Source organism: Piliocolobus tephrosceles, chromosome 10 (assembly GCF_002776525.5).
Source record: "Piliocolobus tephrosceles isolate RC106 chromosome 10, ASM277652v3, whole genome shotgun sequence".
Taxonomy (NCBI): domain Eukaryota; kingdom Metazoa; phylum Chordata; class Mammalia; order Primates; family Cercopithecidae; genus Piliocolobus; species Piliocolobus tephrosceles.
The window spans coordinates 69,580,910-69,602,769 of record NC_045443.1 but is presented as its reverse complement, the minus strand read 5'-3'; the positions used below and the strand labels follow the sequence as shown (position 1 = coordinate 69,602,769).

Here is a 21,860-nt window from a genome sequence, read left to right as displayed (position 1 = left end):
TAATAGGGGAGACAGACAAATTTTTTAAAAATGAAGTAAAATAGATAGGGAGAAGAAAAAGGAGATAAGGAGTGCTGGGCCCAGGAAGAAGGGTTACAATACTAAATATGATAATTAGGGAAGCCCTCAAATTTGAACAAGGATCTGTAGGAAGTGAGATATGTTGATATCTGGGGAAGAGGGAACAACAAAAGCAAAGGAATTGATACAGGAATGTCACTGGTGTCTGAGATATGGCAAGCAGGTCTAGGTGGCCAGAGTGGAGTAAGGTAGGAAAAAAGGAAAAGTAGGTAGGGTTGGAAAAATAATGGGGAGCCAAGACTGGATACGGTTTTGTAGGCTATTGTAAGTACTTTGACTTCTACTAAATGATGGAAAGCAACTGATAAATGTTGACTTTCAATTGGGAAGAACCATGAAAGTTGGTGGATGGTCAACTTTTGACCTGAGGAATTACATGACCTATTGTAGGTTTCAGAAAAGTCCTTCCAGTAGATTTGATGAAAATTCACTGAAAGATAAAAAAGAGGGGTAATTGAAATAATCCATGCAAGAGATGATTGTAGCTTGGATAAGGATGGTAGTAGAGGGGTCATAAGAAGTGATTGAGTTTTGCTGAAGGATTATACATGGTGTGTAGGTGAGAAACCTCAAGGTTGATAACAGGATGTTTGATCTGAGCAGCTAGATGGATGAAGTTGACATTTATCGCAGGACAGTTCCCCGAATGGCCCGGGACCCGCCCAATTCTCCCCCTTTCTTGTTTATAGTTACCAAGAATAATTGTAGAATGTACTGGGAATGCAATGTCCTGAGATAAGGAGGAACTGCCTGAAACAGCCTGGACCTTATTCCTGTACTTCCTAGGGAATGTAACATCTCAAGTTAAAGAGGAACTGCCTGGGACAGCCCTGGGATTGTTCCTCTCTCCTGGGAAGGAAGATCACCCCCAAAGTTTATCCATTGAGTCACACTACCCCTGTGGTGGTGGGCTGCCTCTCCAAGTTCCTCAGCTGTGGTGCAACTGAAGCAAGCACAATCAAGACTCCATCTCCTCAAGGCAGCTTTCTCGAACCTTGGGGAACCTACTCACAATGGATCACAGGCTTCTTTTGTTTTGTTTCTTCCTGCTTGTCTGTAAGTAATTAACTTGCTGCATATAATGTGTTGCATATGAGTGTGTTCTGTCTCAGACTCAGGGAATTGGTAACACTGCAGCCGAGGATGCAGTGGACAGAAGTGTTCAGACTCCTGTTCCCTGTGGTTGACACAGTGAAGATAATCTCTACTGTCCTCCACAGAGTGGAAGTCCTCTCTTGGGATTGGTTATTGGTGAAACCACTTCCCAATTTATTAAGATGGCAAAAGCTTAGGGAGGGGCAGATTTGAGGGGAAGATCAAAATTTTTCTGTCAGTATTGTGAATAGTCAAGAATATGTGGTCCAAGAAGTGATCATTATCTTTGGCATTGTGCAAGTCATTAGTGACCCTCACATGAGCAGGCTCAGTGTTGGAGTGTTGGAGGAAAATGCCTAACTGAAGAAGGTTCAAGAGTGAAAGGAAAAAGAGCAGTAGTACGTGGAGAGTACAGACAAGTATTTCCAGGGACTTTTCTTTGAAGAGGGATAGAGAAAGGGACATCACTTTTGGATGAGGGGAGAGTTAATTATAGTATGTTTATATGCTAATGGAAGTGATCTACTAATGGGGAAAATCTTGATGCAGGAAAAAAAGGGATTTGTTGGAATCTTGTCCTATAACAGGTGAGAGGGGATGGGTTCTAGAAGAAAAGCATCTTTGTTTGAGGTCAGGCAATTCATCTGTAGGAACCAGTAGGAAGATGGGTACCTGTGGTATTGGATGTTTGTGAACATTCTTTTCTTTTCCATTGTTTCTATTTTCTCAATAAAATGGGAAGCAAAAATCAGCTGAGTGAAGATGAGGAAGAAGGTGTTAAAGGTTTGAAGAGAAAAAAGGAAAAGGATATACTAATCTAAGGGGATGCATAAGCAGAACATAAATAATGAATATGCTGGCCCTTAAGATTGTTGGGCATAAATGCTCATATATTGGTGGTCACAAATTTGAACTTTCTCTAAAGCCAATTTTTGCATGTGTGTGCAGGCGTGGAGTAGTTGGAGAGGTGGGTTTAATAGGATTGAGAATCAAGCAACTACAACCAGAGAAGAGTGGGACAAGGGAGATAAAGGATATTGGCAGGGGAACAATTATAAACATGGACCATGATCAAAACTGAATTGGAAGGAAAATAGGGATAAGAGGGGTGGAAGGTTAAAAATACTGAAAATGAGATAGAATGAATAGATTGTAGGTCCCTGTAAAGTTGAAGAAGTATTATTATGCAGTACTCATTATTGAAATGAGGTCACTATGCTTAAGGCACAGTGAATCCTAGAAAATAGTGGCTTTTGTTTTTCATTAGGCAATACATTCCTCTTTGCTCCAGAATGCAACATACATGTATCCTTTTCTGTACTATTATTTATTAGGAATTCATACTTAATTCCACTGACTGCCACTCAATTTTAATGTACAGTAGGGAATTCCTGTACTATATATTATGAATCCATTCCTTTGAATTTCATTTATAATACTTCATGACTGACACCTGGCTTTCCACCAAGACTCAATTTTCATAGCAAACCTCATAATCATAAGCCCCCAAATTAACAGGATGAGGAGGAAGAATTGGCAGGCTAAAGAAGATGATTATATCAATTAATGCAGAGAAAGCACTTGATAAAATCCAATATTCATTTGTAATTAAAAACTCTCAGCAAGTTAGGAATAGATAGGAATTACTTCAACTTAATGAAGAGTATCTTTAAAAACCTTGAGTATTTTCATCAATTATAACAAATGTACCACTCTGGTGGTGAATGTTGATAAGGAGGGAAGCTATACATGTGTGGGGAAAGGAGATATGTGAGCAATTTCTGTACCTTCTATTCAATTTTCTGTGAGCCTAAACTTGCCGTAAAAAATTAAGTTCATTTTTTAAAAAAACCTACAGCTGTCATTCTTAATGCTGAAAGACAGAATGCTTTTCTCTAAGATAGGGAACAAGGCAAAGATTCAGTTCTCACCACTCCTATTCAACATAATACTAGAAGTTCTAGCCACTGAAATGGGGGCAGGGTGGAAATAGAAGAAGAAAAGAAATAAAAAGCATACAGTTTCAAAAGGAAGAATTAAAATGGTCCTTATGTGCAGATGGCATGATTGTCTATTTAGCAAATTCCATGGATTATACAACAATAAAACTCCGAGAATCTAAGAAGTGATTTCAGCAAGATCACAGGATATAAGATCAAGATGAAAACCAACGTCGTTTCTATAAACAGTAAGTCCTCTCTCTTAATATCATCAATAGGTTCTTGGAAACTGACTTTAAGCAAAACAACATAAAACTAAACCCAATTTTTCATCATCAAAGTTATAACAAAGTGATATTGAGCAAAACTACATTATTTCAGGACCTGCCATACATCATGTCACTTAAAATTACAGTTTCTAAGAACCTAGCAATAGCATTATGTGAGAATTACTGTAGTAACAATAAACATATGAAAACCAAAATTAAAACACATTTACAATCAACCCAAGGAAAATGAAATACTGAGGTATAAACTTAGCAAAAAAGATGTATACTATCTGATGCTGAAAATTGCACATGCTGATGAAAGAAATCAGTGATGACAAATAAACAGAGAGACATACTATAGTCACAAACTGGAAGACAGCATAGTAAAAATGTCAGTTTGCCTCAAAGTAATCTGTAGGTATAAGACAATTCTTAACAAAATTCAAGGAAGTTTTTAGTAGGCATTGGTTAACCTATTCTAAAATTTATATGAAAAGCACAAACCCTAGAATATCTAAGATAATCTAAAAAGAAGAATAAAGTGAGAGGAATCACTCTACCTGATATTAAGGTTTATAATATAGTAACAGTAATCAAGACTGTGTGCTATTTGCCAAGGCATGGACTAAGATCAATGGAACAGAATAGAAAACACTGAAATAGTCCCATATAAATATTTCCAACTGATTGTTTTCCAATCAATTTGTAACAAAAGTGCAAAAGTAATTCAGTGAAGGAAGGATAGCCTTACAGTAAGTTGTGCTGGAGCAGCGAGCACCCATAGGCAAAAAGTAAAAGAGAACATCCACCTTAACCTCACATCTTATACAAAAATTAATCCAAAATTGATAATAGACTTAAATGTAAAATATAAAACATTTCACAACAATAGAAGAAAGTCTTCAGGATCTAGGACTAGACAAATAATTCTTAGATGATATCAAAAGCATAATTCATTAAAGGAAAAGTTGATAAATTAGACCTCATTAAAATTAAAAACTTTTGTTCTGCAAAATGCACTAAGAGGATAAAAAATGTACAGACTGAAAGAAAATATTTGCAAGCCACATAACTGACATAACTGACAAAGGATTAGTATCTAGAATATAAAGAATTTACTCAGTAGTAAAAACAAAATAATTCAACTAGAAAATTGATATGAGCAAACATGTTACTGAAGAGGATGTACAGATAGCAAAAATGCATGTAAAAAGATTTCAACTTCATAAACCATTAGGGAAATGTGAATTAAGCAACAATTAGCTATCACTATGTTCCAATCAGAATGGTTAAAATGTTTAAAAAATAGTAACACCACCAAATATTAGCAAGGATATAAAGGAATCGAATCACTCATGCATTGCTAGTAAAAAAATGTAAAGAGGTACAGCCACACTGGGAAACCTTTTCACAGTTTTCCAAAAACAAAGCATGGAGTTACCATACATCCCAGCAGTTCTACTCATCAGCATTTATCCTGGAGAAATAAAAATTTATGTTTACACTAAAACCTATACATGAATGTTCATAATAGCATTTTTCATAGTAGCCAAAAATTGGAACCATCTCAGATGTCCTACCATGAGTGAATGATTAAACAAACTATGGTGCATCTATATCTACCATGAAGCAGAACTCAGCAATAAAGACGAATGAACTATTCACACACATAATAACTTGAATGCATCTCCAGGGAATTGTGCTGAATGAAAAAAAAAGAAAAAAGCCCCAATTCCAAAAGGTCATATACTGTATGATTCAATTTCTGCAATATTTATTAAATGATAAAATTACAGAAGTGGGAAAATGATTAGTGGTTTTCGGGGGTATATACAGTAAGGGTGAGAGGGCCAGAAGAGTGCAGTTTTATAAAGGCAACATAAGGGACCCTTGTGGTGATGGGACTATTCTGTATCTTGACTCTGTTGGTAGTCATATGAATCTACACATGTGATAAAATTGCATAGAATTAAACATATATACATTCTCAAATGAATACATGTAAAACTGGTAAAATGGATTGTAATCAATGTCAATTTTCCAGTTGTGATATTATACTGTAGTTATGCAAGATGATGTTAGCATTGGGAGAAACTTGGTGATGGATATACAGAATCTTTCTGTATTATTTCTTGTAATTGCATATTTATCTCGATCTCAAAATAAAAAGTTAAATAAATAAGAGAGACCAAAAAGTGGCTTTCCAGTGGAGAACTGAGATAATCTGAGCATCTTATGCTCCAAATAGAGAAAGTATGCAATAAAAATTTAAAAATTATACATCTGTAAATTATATTGAAAGTTACACACCATTTTGGGGAAAAGTCAAAGAAGTAAAAACAGCAGCATACACTATTAGCTTTAACGTTAGGCTTTGAGACTACCTCTGGCCTTTTCTCTGGCCAAAGGGAAAGAAATTCTCAGATCTACTCTGAAGCCTTTCTTAGACTGAGAAGCCTCTGATAGCATTTCAAAGCAGCTTAGTGCCAAACATTCTTTGAGCATCCAGTAAGAGTCTGTTTGCAGCTTAACAGAAAGATTTTTTTAAGTTGCCTTTTGACTATACACAATGAGTTCTCTTTTTATCTGGTTCCTGATTACTCTCTGACCTTTATCAGACAAGGAAACGTCTTTCAGCCTGTTCCAATCTGTACTAAAATTCAGACAAGAGGAAGCATCCTCAAAGTTGGATTATCTGACTCCAAAGCCAGCGTGATCCTCATACTGCCTTCAGCAGCTTTTCATAGTGTTCAGCCAGAACTGACATTTGTACATTCTACACTGCCAGCCCATAATGACCTCTCTCATCTCCAAACTTCGATAACAATTATCACCTATACTATACAATAAAAAACACTCATTTTAAGTATAAGTTTAATGCCATGTTGACAAATGAATTCAGCCCTGTGTGACCATTGTTATAAGTAACAGAACATTTCCATCACCCTAAAAAGTTCCCTTGGCCTCTTGCTCTGGTCCCCAGCCCCAGGCAACCATTATTTTGCTTTTTATCACTATAGTTTTGTCTGTTCTAGAATTTTACTTAAGTGAAAGCAAAAAATGAATATTATTTTGTCATCTGGCTTCTTTAAGTTCCTCAGCATAATTTTTTATATTTATCCATGCAGTTCTTCTTATCAGTTTATTTTTATTGGTGAGCAGTAGTCTTTTGTTATCTAAGTTATATAAGAGTTATTATATTTTGTTTATTCATTTACCTGTTCTTGGACGTTGAGTTACTACAAGTTTTGGACTATTACAAATAAAGCTGATATGAATATTCATGTATGAGTCTTTGTATGCCATCATATGCTTTCATTTCTCCTGGGTAAATAACTAGAAGTGGAATGACTGGATCTAATAGCAAGTGTATATTTGTTTAACTTTATAAATACTAGAGTATTTTACATTCCCATCAACACATGAGAATTCCAGTTGCATTCTTGCTAACACTTGCTTATTCTTTTTATTGTAGCCATTTTGGTGTGTGTATAGTTGTCTATCATATGGTTCTAAATTACATTTTCTTGATGACTAATAATGTTACACATCTTTGTATGTTCTTACCAGCTTTCATATGTCTTTTTATTTTTTGAGAGTTCTCACTATATTCCCCAGGCTGATCTGAAACTCCAGGACTCAACCAACTCTCCTGCCTCAGTCTCCAGAGTAACTGGGATTACAGGTACATGCCACCATGCCTAGCTCATATATTTTCTTTTGTGAAGTATATGCTAAAATCTTCTGCTTATTTTTAATTGGGTTGTTTCTCTGCTTATGACTCAGTTTATGTACTATGGATATTCTTTGTCAGGTACACAGATTATTAAAAATTGCCTCCCAATTCAAGGCTTAATTTTTGTTTTACTTATGAACGTCTCTGAAGATCAGTGTTTTCATTTTAGTAAGATCCAATTGATTATTTTTTTAAGTTTTGCTATTAGCTATTTTTGTCTTCTGTGAAAATTTTGCCTACCCCAACATCATGAAGATTATCTCCTATGCTTTTGTCTAGATGTGTTATAGTTACATCTTTTATGTTTAGTGCTAGGATGCATTCTAGTTTTCTTTTGATTCAAAAATAATAATAAAAACCAGAGCTCAACACCCTTTGTCTCCATTAATATGAAACTTATTTTAAGTGAACCTATTAGAGGATCTATGTTTTATTTTAAAAACCAAAGAATTACCAACAGTGTAATAAACAAGAACATTAAGATCTATCAGTGAGGGTTTCAAATATGTAAACTGCTTAGATTTTTAGAAAACTGCCTAGATTTCTCATCTGCCAAGGCAAAAGCATTAACTGTAAGAATTTGCACCTTAATTGTGAACTATTCAAGAATTCCACCTCTGGTTCTGTCTTTGCTCTTGAAATTCTCACAGCTCAATACATTTTGCATAGAAAACATGACAACAGGAGGGCTCAATAGCAATTCTCCCATTTTCCTGTAGTCAAGAGTTAGAAAAACCACTACACAATCAGTAAATTCTAAACCTGCTCTTTTTGTTCTCCTTTCTCTTCGCTAATGTTCTATTTCCAGTGATTTATCCTCTGAAATGGGTTAGCCTCAGAAAATATAGGAGGGAATTTCACAATTAGTAAGGAAAAGCATTTTTAATATTGATTTATTATTATCATTATATTTTAAGTTCTAGGGTACATGTGCACAACATGCAGGTTTGTTACATAAGTATACCCGTGCCATGTTGGTGTGCTGCACCCATTAACTCGTCATTTGCATTAGGTATATCTCCTAATGCTATCCCTCCCCCCTCTCCCCACTCCAAGACAGGCCCCAGTGTGTGATGTTCCACTTCCTGTGTCCAAGTGTTCTCATTGTTCACTTCCCACCTATGAATGAGAATATGCAGTGATTGGTTTTCTGTTATTGAGGTTGTCTATTCTTGCAACAGTTTACTGAGAATGATGGTTTCCAGCTGCATCCATGTCCCTGCTAAGGACACAAACTCATCTTTTTTTATGGCTGCATAGTATTCCACGGTGTATATGTGCCACATTTTCTTAATCCAGTCTGTCACTGATGGACATTTGGGTTGGTTCCAAGTCTTTGCTATTATGAATAGTGCCACAATAAACATACGTGTGCATGTGTCTTCATAGCAGCATGATTTATAATCCTTTGGGTATATATCCAGTAATGGGATGGCTGGGTCATATGGTATTTCTAGTTCTCGATCCTTGAGGCATCGCCACACTGTCTTCCACAATAGTTGAACTAGTTTACAGTCCCATCAACAGTGTTAAGAGTGTTCCTAATTCTCCACAACCTCTCCAGCACCTGTTGTTTACTGATTTTTTAATGATTGCCATTCTAACTGGCGTGAGATGGTATCTCATTGTGATTTTGATTTGCATTTCTCTGATGGTGAGTGATGATGAGCATTTTTTCATGTGTCTGTTGGCTGTATGAATGTCTTCTTTTGAGTAGTATCTGTTCATATACTTTGCCCACTTTTTGATGGGGTTGTTGCTTTCTTTCTTGTAAATTTGTTTGAGTTCTTTGTAGATTCTGGATATTAGCCCTTTGTCACATGAGTAGATTGCAAAAATTTTCCCCCATTCTGTAGGTTACCTGTTCAATCTGATGGTAGTTTCTTTTGCTGTGCAGAAGCTCTTTAGTTTAATTAGATCCCATTTGTCAATTTTGGCTTCTGTTGCCGTTGCTTTTGCTGTTTTAGACATGAAGTCCTTGCCCACGCCTATGTCCTGAATGGTACTACCTAGGTTTTCTTCTAGGGTTTTTATGGTTTTAGGTCTAACATTTAAGTCTCTAATCCATCTTAAATTAATTTTCATATAAGGAGTAAGGAAAGGATCCAGTTTCAGCTTTCTACTTATGGCTAGCCAATTTTCCAGCACCATTTATTAAATAGGGAATCCTTTCCCTGTATTTTGTTTTTCTCAGGTTTGTCAAAGATCAGATGGCTGAAGATGTGTGGTATTACTTCTGAGGGCTCTGTTCTGTTCCATTGGTCTATATCTCTGTGTTGGTACCAGTACCATGCTGTTTTGGTTACTGTAGCCTTGTAGTGCAGTTTGAAGTCAGGTAGCGTGATGCCTCCAGCTTTGTCCTTTTGACTTAGGATTGTCTTGGCAATGCAGGCTCTTTTTTGGTTCCATATGAACTTTAAAGCATTTTTTTCCAATTCTGTGAAGAAACTCTTTGGTAGCTTGATGGGGATGGCATTGAATCTATAAATTACCTTGGGCAGTATGGCCATTTTCATGATATTGATTCTTCCTATCCATGAGCATAGTATGTTCTTCCATTTGTTTGTGTCCTCTTTTATTTCACTGAGCAGTGCTTTCTAGTTCTCCTTGAAGAGGTCCTTTACATCCCTTGTAAGTTGGATTCCTGGTATTTTATTCTCTTTGAAGCAATTGTGAATGGGAGTTCATTCATGATTTGGCTCTCTGTTTATCTGTTACTGGTGTATAAGAATGCTTGTGATTTTTGCACATTAAGCTTGTATCCTGAGACTTTGCTGAAGTTGCTTATCAGCTTAAGGAGATTTTGGGCTGAGATGATGGGGTTTTCTAAATATACAATCATGTCATCTGCAAACAGGGACAATTTGACTTCTTCTTTTCCTAACTGAATACCCTTGATTTCTTTCTCTTGCCTGATTGCCCTAGCCAGAATTTCCAACACTATCTTGAATAAGAGGGGGGAGAGAGGGTATCCCTGTCTTGTGCCAGTTTTCAAAGGGAATGGTTCCAGTTTTTGCCCATTCAGTATGATATTGGCTGTGGGTTTGACATCAATAGCTCTTATTATTTTGAGATACGTTCCATCAATACCGAATTTATTGAGAGTTTTTAGCATGAAGGGCTGTTGAAGTTTGTCAAAGGCCTTTTCTGCATCTATTGAGATAATCATGTGGTTTTTGTCTTTGGTTCTGGTTATATGATGGATTATGTTTATTGATTTGCATATGTTGAACTAGCCTTGCATCCCAGGGATGAAGCCCACTTGATCATGGTGGATAAGCTTTTTGATGTGCTGCTACATCCGGTTTGCCAGTATTTTATTGAGGATTTTTGCATTGATGTTCATCAGGGATATTGGTCTAAAATTCTCTTTTTTTGTTATGTATCTGTCAGGCTTTGGTATCAGGATGATGTTGGCCTCATAAAATGAGTTAGGGAGGATTCCCTCTTTTCCTATTGATTGGAATAGTTTCAGAAGGAATGGTACCAGCTCCTCCTTGTACCTCTGGTAGAATTTGGCTGTGAATCCATCTGGTCCTGGACTTTTTTTGGTTGGTAGGCTATTAATTATTGCCTCAATTTCAGAGCCTACTATTGGTCTATTCAGGGATTCAAATTCTTCCTAGTTTAGTCTTGGGAGAGTATAACTCTCCTGGAAATTATCCATTTCTTCTAGATTTTCCAGTTGATTTGTGCAGAGGTGTTTATAGTATTCTCCTATGGTAGTCTGTATTTCTGTGGGGTCGGTGGTGATATCCCCTTTATCATTTTTTATTGTGTCTATTTGATTCTTCTCTCTTTTCTTCTTTATTAGTCTTGCTAGCGGTCTATCAATTTTGCTGATCTTTTCAAAAAGCCAGCTCCTGGATTCATTGATTTTTTGGAGGGTTTTTTGTGTCTCTATCTCCTTCAGTTCTGCTCTGACCTTAGTTATTTCTTGCCTTCTGCTAGCTTTTGAATGTGTTTGCTCTTGCTTCTCTAGTTCTTTTAATTGTGATGTTAGAGTGTCAATTTTAGATCTTTCCAGCTTTCTCTTGTGGGCATTTTGTGCTATAAATTTCCCTCTACACACTACTTTAAATGTGTCCCAGAGATTCTGGTATGTTCTATCTTTGTTCTCATTGGTTTCAAAGAACATCTTTATTTCTGTCTTCACTTCGTTATGTACCCAGTAGTCATTCAGGAGCAAGTTGTTCAGTTTCCATGTAGTTGAGCAGTTTTGAGTGAGTTTCTTAATCCTGAGTTCTAGTTTGATCGCACTGTGGTCTGAAAGACGGTTTATTATAATCTCTGTTCTTTTACATTTGCTGAGGAGTGCTTTACTTCCAACAATGTGGTCAATTTTGGAATACGTGTGATGTGGTACTGAGAAGAATGTATATTCTGTTGATTTGGGGTAGAGAGTTCTGTAGATGTCTATTAGGTTCGCTAGTTGCAGAGTTGAGTTCAATTCCAGGATATCCTTGTTAACTTTCTGTCTCATTGATCTGTCTAATGTTGACAGTGGGGTGTTAAAGCCTCCCATTATTATTGAATGGAAGTCTAAGTCTCTTTGTAAGTCTCTAAGGACTTGCTTTATGAATCTGGGTGCTCCTGCATTGGGTGCCTATATATTTAGGATAGTTAGCTCTTCTTGTTGAATTAATCCCTTTACCATTATGTAATGGCTGTCTTTGTCTCTTTGATCTTTATTGCTTTAAAGTCTGTTTTATCAGCGACTAGGATTGCAACCCCTGCCTTTTTTTTGTTTGTTTTCCATTTGCTTGGTAGATCTTCCTCCATCCCTTTATTTTGAGCCTATGTGTGTCTCTGCATGTGAGGTGGGTCTCCTGAATACAGCAAACTGATGAGTCTTGACTCTTTATCCAATTTGCCAGTCTGTGTCTCTTAATTGGACCATTTAGTCCATTTATGCTTAAAGTTAGTATTGTTATGTGTGAACTTGATTCTGTCATTATGATATTAGCTGGTTATTTTGCTCATTAGCTGATGCAGTTTCTTCCTAGCATCAATGGTCTTTATATTTTGGCATGATTTTGCAATGGCTGATACTGGTTGTTCCTTTCCATGTTTAGCACTTCCTTCAGGATCTCTTGTAGGGCAGGCCTGGTGGTGACAAAATCTCTAAGCATTTGCTTATCTGTAACGGATTTTATTTCTCCTTCACTGATGAAACTTAGTTTGGCTGGGTTGAAAATTATTTTCTTTAAGAATGTTGAATATTGGCCCCCACTCTCTTCTGGCTTATAGAGTTTCTGCCAAGAGATCCGCTGTCAGACTGATGGGCTTCCCTTTGTGCATAACCCGACCTTTCTCTCTGGCTGCCCTTAAGATTTTTTCTTTCATTTCAACTTTGGTGAATCTGACAATTATGTGTCTTGGAGTTGCTCTCTTCAGGGAGTATCTTTGTGGCATTCTCTGTATTTCCTGAATTTGAATGCTGGCCTGCCTTACTAGGTTGGGGAAGTTCTCCTGGATAATACCCTGCAGAGTGTTTTCCAACTTGGTTCCATTCTCCCCATCACTTTCAGGTACACTAATCAGACGTAGATTTGGTCTTTTCACATAATCCCATATTTCTTGGAGGCTTTGTTCATTTCTTTTTCCTCTTTTTTCTCTAAACTTCTTGCTTCATTTCATTCATTTGATCTTCAATCACTGATACTCTTTCTTCCAGTTGATTGAGTTGGTTACTGAAGCTTGTGCATTTGTCTTGTAGTTCTTGTGTCATGGTTTTCATCTCTATCAGTTTGTTTATGGACTTCTCTGCATTGGTTATTCTAGTTATCCATTCTTCCATTCTTTTTTCAAGGTTTTTAGTTTCTTTGCACTGGGTATGTAGTTCCTCCTTTAGCTCTGAGAAGTTTGATTGACTGAAGCCTTCTTCTCTGAACTCGTCAAAGTCATTCTCCATTCAGCTTTGTTCCATTGCCAGCAATGAGCTGTGTTCCTTTGGTGGGTGAGATGCCTCTGATTTTTTGAATGTCCAGCTTTTCTGCACTGCTTTTTCCCATCTTTGTAGTTTTATCTGCCTTTGGTCTTTGATGATGGTGATGTACTCATGGGTTTTGGTGTGGGTGTCCTTTCTGTTTGTTAGTTTTCCTTCTGACAGTCAGGACCCTCAGCTACAAGTGTGTTGGAGTTTGCTTGAGGTCCACTCCAGACCCTGTTTGCCTGGGTATCAGCAGTGGAGACCACAGAAGATAGAATATTGCTGAACAGCAAGTGTTGCTCTCTGATTCTTGCTCTGGAAGCTTCGTCTCAGAGGTGTACCCAGCCATGTGAGGTGTGAGGTGTCAGTCTGCACCTAGTGGGGGATGTCTCCCAGTTAGGTTACTCAGGGATTAGGGACCCACTTGAGCAGGCAATGTGTCCATTCTCAGATCTCAACCTCCATGCTGGGAGAACCACTGCTCTCTTCAAAGTTGTCAGACACGGACATTTACATCTGCAGAGGTTTCTGCTGCTTTTTGTTTAGCTATACCCTGTCCCCAGAGGTGGAGTCTACAGAGGCAGGTAGGCCTCCTTGAGCTGTGGTGGGCTCCACCCAGTTCGAGCTTCCCAACAGCTTTGTTTACCTACTTAGGCCTCAGCAATGGCAGGCACCCCTCCCCCAGCCTCACTGCTGCCTTGCAGTTAGATCTCAGACTGCTGTGCTAGCAATGAGGGAGACTCCGTGGGTGTGGGACCCTCTGGGCCAGGCATGGGATATAATCTCCTGGTGTGCCATTTGCTAAGACCCTTGGTAAAGCTCAGTATTAGGGTGGGAGTTACCCGATTTTCCAGGTGTTGTGTGTCTCAGTTTCCCTTGGCTAGGAAAAGTAATTCCCTTCCCCCTTGCACTTCCCAGATGAGGCGATGCCTCGCCCTGCTTCAGCTCTCACTGGTTGGGCTGCACCCACTGACCAGCACCGACTGTCTGACATGCCCCAGTGAGATGAACCTGGTACCTCAGTTCAAAATGCAGAAATCACCCATCTTCTGTGTCACTCATGCTGGGAGCTGGAGGCTGGAGCTCTTCCTATTCAGTCATCTTGGGCACCCTGCCTCCTGATTTTTTGATTCTTTTTTAAATGTATGTGACAACACATATCAATAAGCACTTTACTATTTTTTTTTTTTTTTTTTTTTGAGATGGAGTCTTGCTTTGTTGCCCAGGCTGGAGTGCAGTGGCACAATCTCAGCTCACTGCAACCTCCGCCTCCTGAGTTGAAGTGATTCTCCTGCCTCAGCCCCTCAAGTAGCTGGGATTACAGGTGTGTGCCACCAGACACAGCTAATTTTTGTAGTTTTAATAGAGATGGGGTTTCTCCATGTTGGCCAGGATGGTCTCGATCTCTTGACCTTGTGATCTGCTCGCCTCGGCCTCCCAAAGTGCTGGGATTACAAGCGTGAGCTACCACACCCAGCCTAAGCACTTCACTATTAAATTTAAATATTCTATTCCATTAGCTATGTATGTGCATACATATATACACACATACACATACATGCATACATACACACAGAGACAGATGATTGATTGATAGATCAATGATAGACACGACAGATTGATAGATGATAAAAAGATGATAGATAATAGATATAGATAGACACATACATACATAGATACATAAATACATAGATACATATATGAATGGATAGATTGATAGATAAACTAGTGGTCTATACCTAATGCAAATGAAATTCCAAAATACCATTCTGGTGTCAGTAATTCTGAGAAAGAGGGTCTTGAAATTGCTCTGACTCAATCTCCACACAAAATAACCCTAATCTACACATTATGGCCCAATATTGTGATAATCATATTATATTTTAAATGTTTTTGCACTTGAAGATATTTGAGTATAATCCCAAAATATACTTTGAGTGTCTGTAATGAAAAACACTATGCAAAGTTCTACAGTGATTTCGAACTCCAGCTGCACATTAAAATAACCTAGGGAATTTTTATAAAATAACAATGGCCAGGCCTATCCCAATTAGTTGAATCAAAGTTTCTGAGTCTGAGGCTCAGAGTACACATTATGTTCAGACAGATGGAGAGCCATTGTTCTAGATCAGAAGTTCTCAAAATATGGTCCATGGAACAGTGGAGGTCCCTGAGACCCTTTCAGGGGATCTATGCTGTCAAAGGTCAAAACTTTCCCCAAAATTCCCATATACAGTCAGCCCTCCATATCCATGAGTTCTACATCCATGGATTCAACCATGCAGAAGATTGAAAATATTTTTTTAATTAATAGTTACATCTGTACTGAGCATGTACAGATTTTTTCTTATTTCTTAAACAATGCAGTATAACAACTATTTACATAACACTTACATTGTATTAGGTATTGTAAGTAATCTAGATATGCTTTAATATATATGAGAGGATATACACAGGATACATGCAAATACTATACCATTTTATATAAGGGACTTGAGAACCTATGGATTTTGGTGTCCATGAGGTCCTGGAATAAATCCCCCATGGATACTGAAGAATAACTGTAATTGCTAAATTGAACTTTAGCATGCAATATATACATTTTTGTAAAGTTGAATTGAATTAATCATGATTTTGATCTCATCCAAAAAATAGAGTTTTTCTTACCCAGGATATTTTGTATCAGAGAGTAAGAGAACTGACAGAAGAAAATGACAAATGTTCCTGCACCTTTAAGTTTGCCCAGAGGTTTGGAATAAGAAAAACAAATCATTATTTGCAAGTTCACTCTTCTGTGCTTATAGGAACAATTTGTTGGAAAAGTTTCAACAGCACCACCTTAATATAAAGAAGAAAATGACTTTTCCAACACTTAATAACAAAATATTAGAACTAACCAAAGCAAGAGGAATAGGAGGTGAGGTGATTATTCCTTTGGCCCTTCAGGGAGTGTCCTCAGTTTGTGTCCTTGCCGGAAGCAATATTGAGCTATTTATGTTAAAGAGTCAGCTGCTTGTGGTGAAAGTGAGCAGGCCTGAGGAAGACCTCTCTATACTGCTGATCAAGAAAGATGAAGACAAAAATAGAAAAGTGGAAATGATCCAAAAAGAAAACCAGAAAGTATGTTTTTTTAGGAGCCAGAGGGGAATCAAAAATCATATCCAAATAATACTGAACAGATAAATATGGCCTAGAGGAGAAAGAAAAGTAACTCAGTATTACTGAAACTCAAAATAAGTGCATGTCACTTCTCACAGAGTAATGCATCAGAAGTCAGAATGGAAAATTAAAATGTCTACAAGAATTCAGTCTTTCTCTATTTGGTTGGCACATTCTAAGAGTTATATGCATTTTTGCTGAGGGTGTAGGGAAATTTTTTTTCATTGTTATCTGAACATAATCTGGCATAGTTTTTTCGAGGACAAAAAAAGGTGAAAATGTGTAGTCATTGATCTAGAAATCCCATTTATAGGAATTCCTCCTTGAGAAATAATTAAACATATTCACAAGAATGTTTGTCACAACATTGTTTGTGACTAAGAAAGAGGCTGACCATTGTAAACCTCCTACATGGCCATAATAGGGATGGTTAAATATAGTATAGTACTTTGTACATTGTTGTAGTTAGAATAACAAGATAGATCAACAGAATATATACTATACTCCCAGTTGTATAAAAATGCCTTGACTAAATATATGTGTATGAACTTAAGTATATTGAAAATTTTTTAAATAATTTCCTGGGTAGAGGAATATGATGTGGGAAAAATATATTGAATATACACATATGTATATATATATATATATATGTTCATACATACATACATATATGCACATATATACTCCTTAATTGTCTTTATATACTCATAGTTTGATATTTTATAAATTTGAAAATTAAATTGTGTATTTCCATATACATAGATGTATAAACATACCTGTATAAGTAAAGGTGAACCTTTTGTAAATCAAACAATATCCTGCTGCATCTGGTAGGAACCAGAGAATGAAAAATTCCCAAAGAGAAGACAAGAAACTTCTGGAAGTACTATGAAACCTTGAAGAGAAAACTGAAGGATGTATAGCCTTGTAGGACCGTGAGATGGTAGAGTGCTTTTATTGTTTTTCCCTCTGAAGGTTGAGTTTTGGAGGAAAAGTAGTATGTGGGAAGTGAGTAGCTGGAGACATGGGTAGGTAGAGAGCCTCCATCTCTCCAGCTATTCACTCATATCTATATCTATATCTATATCTGTATGTATATCTATATCTATCTATCTATCTATCTATCTATCTACCTATCCACCTATGTAGAGAGATGGAGAGATAGACCTCTCCCTCTACATACATATATATATATATATATATATATACACACACACACATACATACATACACACAAACAGATATATAATCAAAGAATGTGATTGGATTTCTAAACCATGGGTATGGTGAGTCAGGAATGTATTTATGTCACACAACTGGTGAGATATGGACTACACGTTATTTGACTTCTTCAAGAGAACTTTATATTGAATAGGATGAACTGGAGAAAAAACAATGCCCAGATAAAATTTGACAATTTTTACTCTAGAGCATCAGTTTTTCCTGCACCCCATAAAGATGTTGCAAAATTATTCACATGCCTTTCACATTCCTGAATTAACATCTAAAAATTCTAATATAAGTATAAATGGTTACAAAGGATGTAAATTTCTTGTGTATTTTAAATAATGACATTTAAAAATAGAATCAAGTCTACACATTTAATGTGAGTGAAATCTACTTAAATACCATAATAATTTGATCAACAAGTTCTTCGTTTGCAGTCAGGACTTTATATCATTCCTTTTTCTCTCTGAACTTACATTTTCATTTCCCCATCCCCAGAGAATTTGATTTTAATGTAATATGTTGTTGTGTTTAAAGTATTTTATTGATCAACCTACCATATTGTCTTCAATAAAATATGTATATAAACTTAATTTTTAATTTTTAAAAATGTTATGGGAACATTATGGCAGTGCTTCTTCTGGATTGAATTATAGCTAAAATTATTAATCAAATCATAAATATATCTAAAATTAGTATAATTAGCAAACACAAAAGTAAAATTTTATCGGGAATTTTTCTCTTATTGAAATGATGGTGCTCTTTTTGTTTAATTAGTTAATGTAGCCATGGATGATTATTACTTTTATCTACAATGAGGGGCCAGTGGAAATTAATAGCCAAAAGAATGGTTAGGCCATTATTAGGAGCTGAACTTACAAACAGTGTTGTTAAATGCATAACTTACAATACCCAATTCTAATATAATATCCTTTGGAAAAGCTCATTTGCTCCTATGTGTGCCTCAAGTTGAAGGCTGCTGTTATGAAATATGTCAGGGTAACATAAAGTGATGGTGAAGATCCAATAGGCAACATGAGTAAGTCACTAGGTAGGGGGTCAGTAACATCATAGTCTCCAAAATCTATACACCAATGTGCAAACAATGGATAATAACATAAATTCAATAGCATAGGGTGATAAATAGAGCCTCATACTGAATACCAGGCTTAGTAAATGATGTGAGATGATGGAAAACTATGATGTAGTCTACACAAACAGAGATATTTGAGGGAAGGCGCAGTAGAACTATATGTTATACATATTCTACACACCTGGTCTGTGGGCGAGTGTTAAAAATACAGAAGCCTGGGCTGTATGACCTAATTAATTAGGTTCTCAGAGGATAAGTCTAAGAATACTTTTTACAATAATTCCAGGCTTCAGGTCTGTCATATTTGAGAACAACTTAGTACATGGAAAAGAGAAGTCAATAATTTCAAAGGAAAAATTAGCCACAAAGCCTTTAAAAGTGAAGATAAATCAAGATGGTTGAAAAGGTTTTAAAACAGTCTCATGATGCAAATATAAAATATTCCAATGAACCAGAAAAGGCGGAGTTCTCAAAAGCAGTGCTGTTACATAGAAATATAATGTGAGCCACATATGTAACTCTAAATTTACTTGTAGTCACATTTCAAAAAGTTAGAGGAAACAAATGAAATTTATTCTAATGGCATAATTATTAAACCAATATTTTCAAACTATTGTTATTTCAACATGTAATAAATATAAAAATTATTTTAAAATATTTTGCCTTCTTTTTAAAAATGAATTCTTCAACATCTGGTATATATTTTGCACTTTGCAGCACTTTTCAATTCAGAATAGCCACATTTTAAGTATTCAAGAACCGCCTGCAACTGGACAGCACAGATTTAAAGAAAATAGATGACAATAGAAGGGACTCTCTGAAGTTCAGATGTAAAAACAAGAAACTTGTACAAAATGTAGAAAAAAGAATACTGTACTTTAAGATACTTTTGGCAGCAAGTAAAAGCTTCAAACCCCAAACCTCAAAAAAGCTTAAAGGGGAAAGCCAGTAGCATTCATGGCAGGAAGTCCTGAAGTAGGGCAGACTCAATCATGTCATCAAAGACCAGGTTCTTTTCATGTTTTCATTCTGCCATCTGGGTGTTGCCTTTATCCCAAGGCCGGTAACACAATGGCAGCAATAGTCCCAGACGTCACATCTTGATATAACAGTATTCAGAAGTAGAAGAAAGAAAGCATCTCTTTTTGTGTGTCTCTCCCAGTAGTGATAAAACTTTGCAAAGACTGCTCCCAATAGGATTTCTTTCATATCTCATTAACCAGAGTTGAGTTAAATGCCATTTCTTAGCCAATCACCATCAAGAAGTGGACATGGCGAGTTATAATTTTGGTTAAGATGAAGTAGCCATTCTCCGACCTGTCTTTCCCATTGAATGCAGTAGTCAAACCAGGACAAAACACATAGGATAAAATGCAAATATCTACTTGAGGAATCTTAAAAGTGAATAGTACCAGGCAGATTGGGAAAGGAAATGGGATTCAAATCACCTCTGACCAGCAGTGAGTTATCTTTTTTTGCCCTCCAGTTTTTCACTACCTGATCTTAAGGCAACCCAAAAGCCAGATGTGAACACTAGTGTGGGGAGAGAGATCTCAGGAAGCAGCCCACTACTTCCCACTCAAGAAGCAGGAGAGTCTACTGGCAGCAACAGTCATGGCAGCAGGAGCCTACAGCACCCAAAACAGAGGACTTGTACAAAATATAGAAAAAAGAATACTGTACCCTAAGATATTTCTGGCATAAATTTCTTCTCTGAGCGGAGGAGCTGTAGCCCCAAGAGGGTGGCAAGAACCCCCACCAATTTTTTCCCTCTCTAGCCTCTTGAGGCTTGACTGTGGAGTTGGAAATGTGGCAGAGCAGGGTAAATAAAGCCCCAGATTTCCAACCACAAAAAGGTAATGCAGGGAACTATCAATTGCTTGGGAGACAGTGGAGAAGAAGGAGCTCAAAAAAGCAACTTTGATAACCAAATTCAAAGAAATTCTTCATGACGCAAGATTATGCAAAGTTGTCTTAGATATGACACCACACAGATAATCTATTTAAAAATTGATAAACATTATCTTTTTTTAAAAAATTATTCTATGAAAGACACTGAAATATAATGATGAAATAATGTATAGATTGGTGAAAGTCTATTTAAAATATATATCTGACAAAGAATTTGTATCCAGAACATAAAAAGAACTGTTATAACTCAATAATAAAATAAATCAATTAAAAATGGGCAAAAGACTTGAACTTCATCACAATGGACATATGTAAATCAAATAAGTGCATGAAATATGTTCAACATCATTAGCCACTGGGGTAATGCAAATTAAAACCGTGACAAGAGACCAGTACATACCTATGATAATGACTACATTAAAAAAAACTAATGTAAAGACTGATGATGATACCATAAGCAGGTGAACATGCAGAGCAGCAGGTACTCTTGTAAATTGCTGATGGCAACAAAAACTGACTCAGCCACTCTGGAAGACTGTTTGGCAGCTTCTTATTAAGTTAAATATACACTTACTATATGGCCATTAATCCTACTCCTGAGTGTTTGCCCTAGGAAAATGTTCATACAAAAACTCACACACAAACGTTTACTACAGCTCTATTCCTGATTCCCCAAATTAGATACAACTGAAATGTCTTTCAATATGTAAATGAATAAATAACAAATGGATAAACAAACTGTGGTACATATTTATAATAAAATACTACTCTGCAATAATAAAGTATTAATACACACAACAACTTGGATATATTTCAAAGGCATTATGTGTAGTGAAAGAAGCCAATCTCAAAAAGTTATACACTGTAGATTCCATTTACATGACCCTCTCAAAAAGATACAATGATAGCGATAAAAACTACCTCAGTAGTCCCCAGGAGTTAGGGATAAAGGGGAGTATGTGACTACAAAGGGATAGCACAATGATGTGTTTTGAGGTGAAATAACTGTATCTTGATTGTAGTGGTGGTGACATTAATCTACACGTATTAAAATGTGTGGTATTGCACACCAAAAAAGTCCTTGTATGTTAATTGTTTTAAGTGGAATTAATTACACACATGGCTGCATGTATTGGGAGTGGGGTGCAGGGCTGGATTAGGCATAATTAAAACAAATAGGAGTCCTTTTGAGAAGAAGAAAGAGAGGAATGAATAATACACCACCACCAGTGATCATTATAGGCACACAATAATGGACAAATGAAGGTAAGAGAGTGGCTTGCGGCTGTTAGAAATTGGGACAATGGGTAAATTTCTAGATTGAATCGAGATGTGTGAAAAAATAATGCCCAGATAAACTTGTTTATTTTTTTAAATTAATTGGAGAAAAAAAGGAAGCAAAAAGTCCTCTGCTAAG

At 36.6% G+C, this 21,860-nt stretch overlaps 1 protein-coding gene across 3 annotated transcripts in view; it reads left to right on the top strand.

Annotated features, from left to right (window-relative positions):
• Positions 1-21,860, top strand: part of LOC111552361 — an 81,422-nt gene that overhangs the window by 17,199 nt on the left and 42,363 nt on the right. The window contains exon 2 of one of the 3 annotated variants that reach the window (XR_002734618.1): positions 771-3,020. The exons of the other annotated variants lie outside the window; for them this stretch is intronic. The gene's annotated coding sequence lies outside the window, so the exon portion shown is untranslated. Of the gene's footprint in view, positions 1-770; positions 3,021-21,860 lie in introns of those variants that run through there. 3 annotated transcript variants of the gene reach the window in all.